This window comes from Leptosomus discolor, chromosome 6 (assembly GCF_034619465.1).
Source record: "Leptosomus discolor isolate bLepDis1 chromosome 6, bLepDis1.hap2, whole genome shotgun sequence".
Taxonomy (NCBI): Eukaryota; Metazoa; Chordata; class Aves; order Leptosomiformes; family Leptosomidae; genus Leptosomus; species Leptosomus discolor.
The window spans coordinates 4,340,311-4,354,802 of record NC_141396.1 but is presented as its reverse complement, the minus strand read 5'-3'; the positions used below and the strand labels follow the sequence as shown (position 1 = coordinate 4,354,802).

Genomic DNA, 14,492 nt, shown 5'->3' with positions numbered 1-14,492 from the left:
CTTTGACATTGGCCTTGGAGCCCCCGTGGGCTGGGAAGGGGCGTTGGGGAGCTGGTTGCTGCTCCCTGCTCCCTCACAGTGCTGTGCTTGCATGCCTGAAGACTTCAAAGGTGGCTTTGCAGGTGTCCATCCAGCCTTCATCTCGACACCTGGTTCCATGCACCGAGCAAGCATGCCTTGGCTCTGAGCAAACATCCCCGCCGCTGCTTCGTCCTTATCCTGCGAGCCGCTTGCTGGAAAACTTGTAATTAAAGCCAGATTATTGGTCTTGGCCCTTCTTGTTAGGGTTTTGGTTTGGGGTTTTCTTTTTTTAAGTCGCTTTAAAATGTCTGGATGGATGATATCGAGGTTAATTTGTTTGTGATAGAGGAAACGTTTTCACACGGTGGCTAAATGTTGTTGGAAAAGAGCAAAATTAATAGCTGCTCACTTAATCCTGATTAAACTGGCAGCTGGGAGATATCGATCAGCATGTTCACAGCAAACTATCCCTCTCTAATGCACAGGGTAAACAAGCCTATGACTGTGGTTACCTTAACCCTTCCCGTGTCAGCAGCCTCACACCCTGGGCAGGCACCTGAACCAGAGCATCGCTTTTCCTGCTCCCCAGCAGAAGGGCTTTGCATGGGGTTAGCTGCCTGGGCAGGGGCAGGGGCAGGAGGCTGGCTTTACCCCAAAATCTGCTGGATTGTGGAGCAGTCACCCAGGTCTGGCTGTCCCTGGGCAAAGCACGGTGAGCCCTGTCCACTGGGGACCTTCCCAGGCACCACTGCGGCCACCACGTGGGATGCTTGAAGTGGGTCAGAGTGTTTCATATAATCCAAAAAAGCTGCCCGGTGAGAGTACCCAGGGGGTTAGCAGTGACTGATTTTAGGGGGTTAAATCAAAATCAAGGCTTATCCAGAGTGGGCACCAGCTTGGACCTGGTCCCAGCTTTGCTGATGTTTCTGAATCCTGCTGCTCCACCGGTTGGTCATTTTCCCACCCACCCTTTATATGTTTGACGTGTGCTTTCTGGGGACAGAGAGCAGGATAAAACCCCCGCACCTCCCAGCCCACCTGTTTGATCATGCTCTCACCTTCAAAGTCATAAACCAGAAAGCAATTTGGAGGATGCCAAGAGAGGGAAGGAGGCTCAATGGCCCCAGCTTTCCTGCGCAGGTGCTTTAGTATTCTCACCAAACACGTGCTCCACAGTAGAGGCCACGCATCCTTAATGCAGCCAGTGCCAGGGTGTTTCCAAACAAACCAAATCGCTCTGGGTTGGGCCTGCCTTCAGTATTCACAAGGTCACTGCGTTTTTTGGACCTCTGGCTGCTGCGCTGTCGTGGGGTTTCTTTTTATCTCCAGTGCCTGAATTAACACAGACCAGGCCTGGAAATACCTAGAATTGTCTTCAGCCTCTCAGGGAAGGAGTGGGACTCCTGGAGTGGATGGGTGGTAATAGGACAAGGCAAAGAAAGAGCTTTCTGGAGGGCACCCAGAATGTGCCTTCCCCAAGGAAAGCACTGCAGGGGCTTAGTTTTATCCTTGGTAAGAATTTCAATTAAAAGAGCACAACCCCTGCTGTTGGAGGTATCGTAACCGTAACCAGTACCAGGTCCTGCACAGAATTAATTCTTCATAGTAGATGTCGGTACTGATCTACCACTAAGTACTTGTGGAAAAAATCAGTGTTTATTTCTTGAATGTCAGATAACAAACGATTTTTCCACAGGCCGAGTACGAAGCACGGAAGGGAAGTGACTTCCCCGATACCTCAGGCAGTGTCACTGCCAGAACTGGCAGCTGTCTCTCCCCACTCCCTTCAGTCCTCAGCCTCGCTCTGCTTCTCCATCCTGGTGCTCTGCTCGCCTCACGCTTGACAGGGTGAGGGTTCCTCACTCTCCCAGGTATCCAAAGAAAGAGATTTCTCCAGATGTTCCTCCTCGTGGCACGTGACACTCTTGCAGGAACGTCCATTGTATGCTGTAAAGATAGGCACTATTATAAGCACTGTCCTTGGGCAAACAGGCTCAGGCTTCCTGTTTTCCTCGTTACCCTTATTCCACCAAATGTTCCCCTGTAGGTGCATCCACACAATAGCTGACTTTCAGCCTACACTTGTATCCTCTGCGCTCCGGTCTGGATGATTGATTGCTGTTGGACTGTGTCTCTGCAGGATGCTGATCGTCCTTTACAAAGCGTGCTGGCCCTGACCACGGGGCCGGCTCGTCCTCCTTGCATCCAAGTTTATGAGTTACAAAGCCATGGCAGATGAAAGCTGTCTGCCATAGGTGAGTGAAGTGAAGCTATTTTACAGCTGAGGAAGCAGGCATGGGTCAGAATGGAAAAAGTGATGGAGTTCTGGCTTTATTGCAGGGTGCTGCTCCTCTCTTTTTTACATGGTAGAGAGCATTGTCGTCTCTGAGCTTGCAGTTCAATTGTGCCTTCAGGCCTTGGTGCCCTTCCTGCGCTCCCTGGGGTTGGTGGCGTCACTCAGTTCTCCTTTGGGCACACGCTTAACTCCCAGATATCACCGTGTTGGCAAACGTTCATCCTGCCGCTCCCCAGGGGACTTGACTTCTGCAAACGATCCTTTAGTGTGTTTGCGTTTGAATTTTCTTCATTCCAGCCTGGGCACGTACGTATGGGTTTTCTTTCGGTCGTTGAGGCCACTCATAACTGACCGCAGCATTTTTTTGCTTTGCAGAATTCTTTCCAGTCCCGAGGAGATGCCGGGGTGAATAGTGGGAGTGTTTGCAGGCACCCAGAGGCATTCACGCCTCGTGCTCACCTTTACCTCTGAGCGATGAACAAGAGCCTGTGGGTTTTTTTCCATAGCCCCTACCAAATCTTGGTTCTTTCTTCCATCCTCCATATGCTGCCTCGGTGGCCTGAACAGCCATTTCTTACTTCTTAGTCCGTCTTAGGAGAACCACCAATTAGCAAAACACCTCAATTAACCTTAACGAGTTATGGCTAAGAGTAAAACAGACCTACTGGGCTGCCACTCCCCTTGTGTCGGCAGCTGTTCCCATTTGTGAGACGAGAGAGGACACAGGTGGTATTTGCTCCTCCGAAGTTGAGTTTTGGTGTGCCCCTTTGCAAGTGCTGCTGGAGGAGGCTGAGGATCTCCCATATCCCCATCCCTTTTCTATCCTTTGATTTGCCAGAGCCTTGCAGTTGCTCATTGTGTCTCCTTCTCACTCAGTTAAAACCTGAACTGGGTGAAGCTGCAGGCAAAAAACATGAGGGGCAAAATTGTTTTCCTACTCAGAAGCAAGAAGCATGGAAATCTGGGATCACTCCACAACAGCTGCTCTCCCCTGACTGATAGGACAAGAGGCACTTCTCTTGGGCCCCAAACACCTTCCCTGTTGGAAGCCTGGTCCTCTTCCTCTCCTCCATGTTCTGTGACAGAAACAGGGATGGGAGGGAGGAGAGTGGACATGACTGGGGTGTGTAGGAGCTCTGCAGAGTCAGAAGGAAAGCTCACAAGGTGTCTCCATCAGGGATCCTTTGCTCTTGTACTCTACCCACACTGAGAGGGGAGAGAGGTTTGACCATGAAAGACAATTTAAGCCACGAGGATGGAGCAGTGTCATCCCCTGTATTGCTTGCCTCTCAAAGTAGACAGTGTATTGACAAGCGCAAGCAAGATGGTCATTGTCATGTCCTGGAGTATCATCATAGTCGTTGTCCATGCTGTAAGCACGTGGGCAACGTGGGCATCCCAGGCACTGAACTGATGCAACAGTCTCCTACATGTAATGCTCAGATCTGCTTCCCTGTAGTGCTTGGTTACATTTGTATGGGATTTGGACAAATGAATACACGGGTCAGTGGGCAGATGGGTGGTTATTTTAACATCTGGGGCAATGATAAGTGCTTCCTTCTTTTGTTATTATTTCTAGAGACGTGGAGCAGAAGACTTGTCATTGTTTAGTTACATATCTGTGCAACCTCAAGGGCAGATCCTGATTCCAGCTTATGTCTGGAAGAATCTGGTGGAGTCACAGTGTGGATTCATTTACAGTAAATGAGACCTAAGACAGTGGAAGGTGGTGGGTGAATTATCGATCGGGCAGGATAGTGTTTTTGAGGGAAAATAAAGAGGCTCCTGCGATTCCTGAAGTCAGGTGTGTTATTTTGGCTCGTTTTACTCCTCTGTGATGTAACCGACACCACTGATCTCTCCCCTGCCTTGGGCGGCACGTGTGTCATGGCCATGAAGAGAAAGCAGCTCTGTCTTCTGTGTTCCGGAGGGTGCTCGCGTTTCCCCCTTCTTCGTCTCACAGCCCTGGTATCGCTGATATTATGACAGAACATGTTCAGTGCACAGAACTATTAAAAATGTAGCTCAGATGGTGCTGATGGGAGGATGACATCTCCTGAATAATTTATTTTAACTGAAAAGATTTGTAACGCTTAAGTGTTAGCAGAGCTCTTCATTTTAACTCTTTATGAGGCAGATGCTTGTTGTGATGCACTCGTTTGGGCAAGAAGAGGCTCGGCCTGTTCGAGCATGGGTTGGACATCTCTTGTCAGCCAAAGCCACCACCTCCCTCAGGGACTGTCAGGCTGTTGGTCGTGGTCCTTTGGAGGCTGGAGGAAGGGGATCTCCGGAAGGACTCCAGAGGGAAGCTGGAGGTGTTGGAAGAAGCAGTCACTAACAGTTTGATTGCCCCTGCCTTAGGAACAGTGAGCTTTTTCCAGGGTGGAGGACTGAAATAGGCTGTAATTACTGGCTGCAAAATATTTACAGTAAGCAGGGAACGGCTGGCTACCTTTAATTCCTGGCAGCAGCTCAGTTCCTTGGGGTCAATGACTGTAAGTACTTGCTCTCAGGAGTAGCTGCTCCCATCCCTCTGTCCAGGGGGAACTAGCTGATTTGTGGCTGGTCCAGAGGTTTGCACAGGTGTGGGTGAAGCAGAAGGAAGGAGAGCGGTTTGTGTGGTCGTAATCCTAACGCTTCAGACATCTCTAAAGCGCGTTGGAGCCTTGAGAGTATAAACAAAGGGCGATCTAGGTGGGAAAAGGGGATGTGGAGGATGCTTAGGTGATACTCAGAGCGTGCTTTTGTCAGTGCACTGCTTTTCGTGCCCGGGTCTCCAGTGGGTAGTTTTGCTTTGCTGTATGCATGTTGAAACTGCAATGTAGACTAACTGGTTTATGCAAGGTCACAAGGATATCGTGAAACGTGGGTGCCAAACACAAGTCTTTGGGTTTTCATTCCGGTGTCTATCATGGGGCTGCACAGAGCCGTGCAGTTACTGCATGGGATGTGGCTTTGGACACCCAAGACTTGGTGCACTGGAAGGAAAGCAGGGCCATTGTATACCTTTAGCATAAACTTTGTGTAGGGGACATCCTTGCACACAAGCAAACAACCCAAAGTTCCAAATTTATGCTGGCAGAAATCCAGTCATGAGGCAGAGATCAGCTCTACGGGGTTTTTTTGTGTTATATTCTTGGTATTGATGTTAGAAAAGCCAAGACCGCTTCTGTGGTGATTATCTAAGGGGTCTCTTCCTCCCTCTTCTGTTTACGTCCAAGACATTACACATAGAGAGACAAATCCTGTTCTCAGCTGTGTGGGTCTGGTTCCCACTCAAGCCAAAGGAAGCTGCTCATGGGTGGTAGAGACCAGAATTTGGCCCATACTTTGTGGGCAAATTTATCACTGAAATTGCTGTGCCTGCACTGTGTGCCCCGCAGACAACTGCTCCTGCCCTAAAGAGCTCCGTGCTGATTCACAGACAACTTCTTCCTCCTGCTCTCTCACTCTTCTTTTTACTGGTCTTGTCGCTTCTGGGATTATTTCATTGCCTTTCAGTAATTCCTCCAAGTTCCTACCAACACTGAGTTTGACAGTTTAGATAAGACACAGTCTGTGCTTGAAGAACACAAAATCTGTATTGAGGAGAGGGAACGGAAAGACAGAAATCCCATTATTTCTGGTTTACAGATGAGGCCCTGCGACGTAGAAGGTGAAGTTCTGATGTTCTTGAAGTTAGTGCCAAAACCCATTTTTATGGCTCCCAGCTGGTCAGGGCCTTGCCCCAGTTTGTGACTGATCCATCCTCCGGCCCCTGCTTTAGGGCTTGGCCACAGATTCATCCATCACTCCGAATCTTATCCCCACTTAATCTTGAAAAGACTGGAAACACCTCACTCTACTGTATCTGGCTTTTTCATAAGGAAGTTTCAAAGTGCTTACACAAAGGAGCAAAGTCTTGTTATGCCAACGTTTCAGTCGGGGAAGCCAACACACGGAAAGGCAAAGTACCTGAGGTCGTGCACCAGGCCAGTGTCAGAGGCAGGAGTCAGTTCTCCGTGTCCTCTGTTCCTTCCCAGCCTCTCTTATAAACCCAAATAGCAATAAAATGAAACACTGGTTCATGCAAGGAAAAACGAGATTCGAAGCTGTATCAACTCAGGATCAACAGTGGAGTCACTGTGGCTCAGTGGAAACCCTGGGGTTAATGACCTCTGCAAAATTGATACATTTTTGCATAACTAAATTCCAAGAAATAATTAAATCCCTCTTAATTATCAAGACAGGAACTAGTAGGAGAGAAGAGCCAGAGTCTTTAGGTCAGATTCATCTTAATCCATCACCAGGCCTAGCAAAAATTTGTCTTATGAATAAATATACCCTGTAAATTAGTCCAATAAATTTTTCCTATTGAAATAAGTTGTCTTCCTGCTTCATGTATCATTTTAAAGGAAGAGAACTGAATATTAATTTTCTTCATCTACAGAGAAACAGACATTCAAAATGAGTAACATAAATGCTAATGCATATATCGTCTGTATCCGTGTCTTGGGGATGGTGCTGACATCTGTGTAGGGCATGTTAGACCGAGACTGACTTTTCAATAGCTGTTGGAGCGGAGACCGGTACTGCTTTCCAACCTGGGGAAAATTCTCCTCAATTCCAGTTTCTTTGTGCATTAGCAATTACTTTCAAATGTTTAAAACTCAATAGCAGTTGCCAAAGTCTGTGTTGTCTCCCAAGACAATGCTCTTAATTTCTTTGCATTTAGATTCCAAATATATGGCTAAACTACGCTTGATGGTAGCTAAGGTTTGGGTTTAGGCAGATTGTGAGTCCACGCACAAAGTTAGTGTCTGGAATATGCACACAGCTGTGACCACGCTGGGGCTACGTCTGTGGAACTGTAAAAACGTTAAAATACACTAATCTTTCCCACATTTCCTGCTATGGTTGGAGGTGGTTTTCGCATTGTTTTGTTCTCAGCTGTCTCAGTGCTTTGAGTCCTCCTGCCTGAGAACCTCGTCTTGCAGTGATTTTACAGCCTCATGTAGTATGTACACATGAAAAAAGGTTGGTTGAGTAAGAGGTTTCTTGGTTTCAAGCAGAAAAGAAATGTATAAAGTCACTAGAAAGTGGCTTTTATGAAGAAGGGCTCATATATAAGCATAAGCGACCAGAAAGATCTCTGAACAAGAGATAAAGGGGACTCGCTGTGAGCAGAAGTAAACTGAAACTGGGTCTTCCTCTTTGATTTTAAGACTTGGTGGTTTAATACCCGTGAAACAGAAGCACCCTCACTGGCTCTGCAAGCTTCCCGCTCCCTTTTTTAACCAACATGGTGCCCAGTCTCAGAGTCACATTGGCACCAGGATGTGTCTTGCAGCCCTGTCCCTGTAGCAGCGATGAAACATCGCTTCGGCTGAAGAGTGAGGGAGGATATTGCATTGCTTCAAAACCGTAAGGAGAGGGTTATAAAATCATCATGCCTGTAAATTCCAGATGTGAGCAATATGATTGTGAAGCCCTTCTCTCCGTCCTTGTGTAAATCGACCCTCTCCTAAGCCTCCTCAACATCTGTCTGCCCTGAAAGCGCAGTTTTCCCTGCGCACATGCAGCGTACACCTTGTGCTGGGACTGAAAGGCCTTTTGAAAAAAAACATGATGCAACTGATGAAGTGTTTGCTTAGGATTAGGGGCCGTGGTTAATATAAGCATTAAAAAGCGCCTCTGGCCACTGTCCTGTGTTGCAATGGCCTCGTATTTCCTCTCCTCTGAAGGTGGATGTTCATCTGGTTTGAGTGGCTTTTGTCCTATTCCCTGGGCATAAAAGAAAAAAGGAATACTGGGCATTTAAAGATGGAAAGTTATGCAGCAGTACTAAATATATCAGTATTTCTTGGACCCGAACTGACCAGGATACGCGGTTCCAGCGGCACTGCCAGCACAAATGCAAAGGAGGCAGGTCTGCCTGTAAGCACTTCGGGGGTTGGTTCTGAAATGGGGAGGTACGTCCACGTGTAAGGGCGGCAGCTTGGGGAAAGCTGGGGTGCAGGGCTGCGTTTGGGGAGCCTGCCTCTCCGCTCCTGGGTTGAGCCCGTGCGAGGCACCCAGACGTGTGTCCTCTTCCCGAGAACGCTCGAGTTACACGCCTCGAGCTTTGTCATAGTAGCAGAGGAAGGGAGAGTACAAAGGTTATGGAAAACAAAACATTAATTTTCTTGACCAGCTGTGTTACAAGCAAAGTGCAGCTTATTTATACCCACGGCATACCGTTCATAAATCAGGCCTGCTCTCCAGCAATGCGTTTAATGAGAACTATTAAATGATTTCATGGTGTACTCATCGTTACCATCTGATAAAAACCAGCGCTCCCTCCGAGGACCAGGACTTTTCAATTGTAGCTTTTGATGCTCGGGGAAGGAGGTGTGGGGGGAAACAAAGCCTTCGGCAGCGTCAGACGTGTTCTGCAAACGTCTCTGCGGGCACATTGTGTCGGGAGGATTGATCGCTCGCTCCGACCGAGCTCGGAGTCTTGCAGCTTTTAATTAGGGAGATGGGCCGGTGACGTGAATAGCCCTTTGGTTTTATGTAATACCTTTCATGTAGAAAATACCCGATTCTGATCTCGCCTCCCTCCGCCGGCATAAATCAGAGCATTGCCAGCCGAGGCGGGTGTTGCTCCCCAGGAGCGCGAGGGGCTGGACCCCAGGAGGAAGCCGGGGAGCTCCAAGGCATCCACCACGTGTCTCCCCCGCTTGCCAAACCAGGACACGTTTGCTATTTGTGTTGAGTTGGAGCCGAAGGGACGGAACCCGATGCAGGGTGGCATCCAGGAGGCTCCCCGGGACCGTTGGGGCTGCGTGGGTGACCCTGAGGGCTCGTTACGGGGGGTAAGGGGGGGCACAGATCTATCTGCAGCCCTCTGGACCTCCGCCAGATTTCCGAGCGGGCGAGGCTGGAGCCGATGGCTGCGCAGAGCCCTGTGAGGGTTCCTTTGTCAAGGGCATACCCAAGCATTAAAATCACGGGGATGGATAATTTATGTGAGAAGGGTTTCCATGTGTCAATGGGGAGGGCACTGCTGCCCAGAGGCTTGCCCCTCTCCGAGTGTTTAATTGCTAATCAGAGGCTGGATTCAGCGGCTCCCATTCTCTGACACTTTCTGTCTCCGTCAATAAAACTCGAGAGGCTCATGCTTTATAACAAAGATGTTTATCTTGCCCAAATTTGTGGGAAGCTCTAGGAGGCTGTCATTTCTTACTGCATAGCTTTAATGGGGTAAACAGTTGCTGTTACTTCGTTTCCAGCCAGATTTTCTGAATGGGGGCTGGGAGGAGGATGCCTTAATTAATCCTTTGGGAAAGTGGTTGGAATTCTGGCTTGTTCTGGGTTTGTGTCTAAAGAACATCTCCCAGAGTAGTGAAATTAAGGTCCAAATGTCCCCTTGCCTTTCTGCTTCTCTCCAATGGGTAATTTTTCTTCCTCCTTCAAGCGACCTGCCCCATTATCCCAAGTGAGGTTGTTGTTGCCAGCCTCTGAAGCCTGCCTCTGCCAGTGTGCCAGGGCATCAGCAGCCTACAAATATCTGTGGGCCAGCTTAAATAGTTTTTTATTCCTCCTGTGAAGTAATGCATGGTAATGGCTCCTGCATAGTTAGTGTAAGTGTCTCACGGGTTTATAGTCGACTGAAAAGAGAAGGTCTCTGTATAAGTATTGGCTGCTTTTGGCAGGAGCTGTTGAATTTGGCTTGGGAAGGTACCAAACGTTCCTTTTTTCTACCTGGTTTTAATCCTGCTGACAGTCTAGATACAGCAGCCGTATGGAGGACAGCCTTCAGGAAGGCGAGATGGTCCCTGCAGGCCCTGGGTGCCAGGGGGCCGCTGAGGGGCTGGGCTTGCCTCCCCCTGTGTGCCGGCAGCCCTGTGGCGCTCAGGGCGCTCAGCCCTCCGGCTTCCCCGTTCTGGAGGGACCCTGGCAGCGGCGCTGCTGGAGCTTGGCCTCGGGGCTGGCTCCGCGCCGGTTCCAGCTCGCAGCTGTGCTTGCGTTTTACAGCCTCGTTAGGGCTCGTCACGTGGGTGGGTTTCCCTTGCGTTGTCTTCTGGAAGCCTACCAGGCTTGGAGAGCAAATGAGCTGGGTTGCTTCAGCTACACGGCACTGGAGAGATCACTCTGTTGATTTTTTTTTGTCCCCCCAAAGAAGGCAGTGCCCTTCTTTTAATATCTGCTGTTATTAAAACTGTGTGTGGGAATGGCGGCATCGTTCAGCATTGACTTAAGGCTTGTCTTCATCAGCAAATAATTTTCAGTAGAGCATGACTTCACTGTAGTATTTACTATGATCTGCTGATAATTACCTGAGAACCCCAGTTTACTCTGCATAAATGTTAATTAAATATTTTGCAGGCGCTTTTTCGTATTATCTTGATTCCTGGAATTTCCAGAGCTTCAGTATTCTCTGAGCAGTATTTGCTGGGTTAGCTGCAAAAGCACAAAAGGTCTTTGTCTGGAGTCAGTATGCTGACATGTGAAAGACTGCCATAGGATACAAGCTACCATTAGCACAGAGGCTAATGAGTTAAAATCAGATTACAGTGATGTTAGCTTCAGAAACTGTAAGTGGTCACAGGCTGGATGGAAAGCTTTCCAAAGTGCTCAGTCCTAGGCAGAAGATAAAAGTCTTCCAGCAAACCTGGCTGGAGCATCACTAACAGATCATTTTACTTCTCAAGGCTTGGACAAGCCATGTCCAGAGTTAGGAAATATATTGAAGTCCCTGGAGCCAGGACTCAGGCAGATGCCATTCAAAGTCAGAGTCTGCAGATTGCCTCTAGCAATTATCTGTAGTTATGTTTTGTAATTTTAATTTTGCAGAATGTCCCACATTGTTTATAACGAGAGTTAAGACCAGGGGCACAACAGAGACAGCTGCTTTCCCAAGAGACACGCCTGTTTTTTCCTTTCAGGGTTTTTTTTTGTTTGTTTTCTTGTTTGTTGTGGAAGATTTTAAGGCTGGCTCATGCTAACCTGGTTGTCATCCACCCAAATTTTTCTCCTGTAAATAGCCTCTCTTCACCTTGGGGGTGTTATCTCCCACGGGTCCCATCAGGTGGGAAACAGCAGGCACCTGCCCCGGTGTCCTTGCCCACGGTGCCTCAGGAGCTTGTCTCATCTTGCTTAATATCAATGAATAATCAAGTATAGGTAACTACCAGCCAAATCGTATCAGAGTCCATATCAAAAGCACGTTATCTAGAAATCCAGGGCTCTGAGTACAGGCATGTGGGAAATACACACCCATGGGGCACCCAGAAACGGCAACCCCACACTGCCCAAGGGAGAAGCGTCAAGCAAATATCGTCTCCACACAGAAAGCAGCGTACTTGTGGAAGCCTGAAGTTCACATCAGCCTAGAGTTGGTTTTCGAGATCAATTGGGGGAAAAGTAGAAGTATAAAAAAAGGGAGGTTTAGTAGCAAAAGAATGGAGGCAGGTGCAAAGCACAGGAAAATATTCCTACATCAGAATACCCAAAGTAACGAAGAGCCCTCCTAAATGTCAGAGAAAACTCAGCTTATCTTCCTGGTGACTTCAGAGGGCTATTTTAAGATATAGATGTTTTTACTTTGTTTTTACCGGTGTTGTAGATCTCTATGAGGGAAGGCTGGAAAACGACTTCTCGAAGCGTAACCGCAGTGAAGGATCGTGCGGGTGGCAGCTGCCAGACCTGTGGGTTTCAGGATTTGCACAGCCTGTGGGTTTTAGCCTCCTCTTTGGAAGCTGAATCAATATTTTGTTAGGTTTTTGCCGCAGAAGGACGCCTAGGTAGGGTTTTTTCAGTGCTTTTTCTTCGCGCTGAGATTCTTCAGCCTGGGTTGGGGTTAGCACTCTTCCTCGGGTTTTACCCACTCTGGTGACCTCTAAGAGGATTTCACACCCGACTTTACAGAGGTGAAATAAACAGGTCTGGAGGAAGGTTTTCCATTAGCTGCAGGTAGTAATTTATGGTGGGAAAGCAACAGGCAATTAAACCCCTTACATTGCTGAGTTTTACTGTATAGTGCCGTAAGTTAGAACATTTCCTTTAATGTTTTACTTGACGAAGGTAAAGCCTCTCTCTTTATGATCTAGTAAAGTCCCTTCCACACAAGGGCTTGAGTGGTTTGTTTCCAAAATTTCTGTATTATCTTTATATGCCCACGTAGCATGCACACACCAAGCCTGCGTTTCAAGCTACTGCTTCATTGTAGACTGGGAAGGAGCAGCAGAAAGGATTGATTAGCCCTGCACAGGTTGCTCTGTGCCGCCCTGAGTGCAATTTGAAAGAGGTTGGGTTTGTTGGATTGTTTGTAACTTCATAGACAAATATCTCCACCCTAAGATGCCTTGCAAGAATTTAGCAATATGTGCAGAGAATACAGTCGTCTTGACTGCTCCACCTCCAGCACAAAGTGATCCTTCGGAGTATTTTGAGTAGTGGATTTTCTCAAAGGTATCAAGCATGCTATGTAAATAAACTTCAGTTCAAGCCAGGTTGAGTTACAGAAGCAGTTGGTCCACATCTAGAACAGTGTTATGGGCCTTTCATTCTCTGAGGGATTACTCTTCACTTGAAGCTGATGCAAAGGGAGGAAACTAGTCTCAACAGAAATGCTCAGCTAAAAGCAAACACTGCAGATACCGAGAAGGTAAAGCGGTCTCCATGCTGCTGTTCTTGTTTGTTTGGGTTTTCTACTCCTCTATTTTAAAACTGTAAGTCTTTTTTATTGATTTCATATTTAAGAACTGTACCAAGTTCAGTCCTATCCTAAGAAATGCTAAGTACCATCCCTAAGCAGGTAGTACAGCAGTGGAAACCAAGCTGCTGCAATAGCCTTACTGGTGCTTTGAGGCCATCATTAGAAACGCAGTGCTGTGCCCTCCCATGACTTGCAGACTCTTTCAGTTTTCCCTTGGGAGAGGTCAGATACCTGCAATGGAAAAATCTTGCGTCGTGCGTTGCACTGGAGGTGGAGGTGTCGTTCCCCCTGGGCCCCCCTTTCATTCACACCTCTTCTGGGCACCTTGCACAGCCTGATCAGTGGCTTCTCGGTCTCGGAGCTCCTGAAGAACTGACTAAGAAACCATCGTAGTCTTACAAGGATGAACGTGACAGGGTCTGAAAACAAAGTGGTGGCAGCGGTGGTGCCTGGTGCCATTGTTCTGAGGGTGCTAGGTGTGGTACAGAACTAGTAACGTTGGAGTCCTGGTCATTTTGTGGTTTCAGGCTGTGGTTTGCAGGTGTGAATAACAGCCAGCAATAAACTGCCATGTTTAGAAGGATCTAGTCAGTCCCGCACAACCTAATTTAAAGAAGCTATTTGGCGGTGGCCGCAGGATTTGTTAGACATTATATTTATGAACGTGGCGGCCAGGGACCGGTGGAAAAGACGGTGCTGGAGGCTGTGTGAGTTCAGCACAGGATGCAGAGCTTACCCGTGCAGAGCTTAGGGGCTGCAGCACCCCGAGGTGAAACCAAGCATCCTGAACGCTTTACTGCTCAAACCCGAGTACCCATCAGTCAGTTGTTTCAAATTTGGGATTATTTATTTGACAACAGAGAGCAAAATCCCTTTTGACTTGACTGGGAGTAGGTATTGACAAAACTCTTGGAAGACTTCAGTGGGGCCAGGGCTTCGTGCTGAGTCAGCACTACACGTGTGCTGTAGCACACAGTAAGTCAAACACACCGGCAACCATCATCTCAGCAGCTGTAACTCAGAGCTGGAAGGAAGTGGGTATAAACCTTGGCCTGCTCTCCTGGTCCAGGCAGAGGGCTGAGCGCCAGGAGCGCTGGGGATTTAATCCTTACACTAACAACGTTAGCTTAGCGTATTTCCCGTAATCCATTCTTAAGCACGAATGTAGATGTGGTTTGACACCTTGAAAAATGTGCTAGCTAGCTTTCCTCAGCCCGGAGCTCCCTCCCGTGTCCTGCCTGCTGCGAGGAGCAAGTGGAAGAGGGCCAGGAGGAGAAGGAAGACGCCGCGGCCATCCCTGCTGCCTCCCAGGGCAGCGGCGCTGCACGTTTCCTCCTACACTTCCCAAAGAGCTTGAGCTACTTGGGTGAAGCACGGTCCCTCAATGCAGCGTGTCGTCAGTCTTTGAGCAGCTTCCCATCTTTGTGCACATCAGCAACAGAGGACATCCTGCATTTCTCGGGGGGGAGGCAGCCTAGCCTGAGATCTCCGTTG

At 48.3% G+C, this 14,492-nt stretch overlaps 1 protein-coding gene across 1 annotated transcript in view; it reads left to right on the top strand.

Moving 5' to 3' along the window:
* Positions 1-14,492, top strand: part of LHPP (phospholysine phosphohistidine inorganic pyrophosphate phosphatase) — an 88,877-nt gene that overhangs the window by 62,064 nt on the left and 12,321 nt on the right. The window lies entirely within an intron of this gene.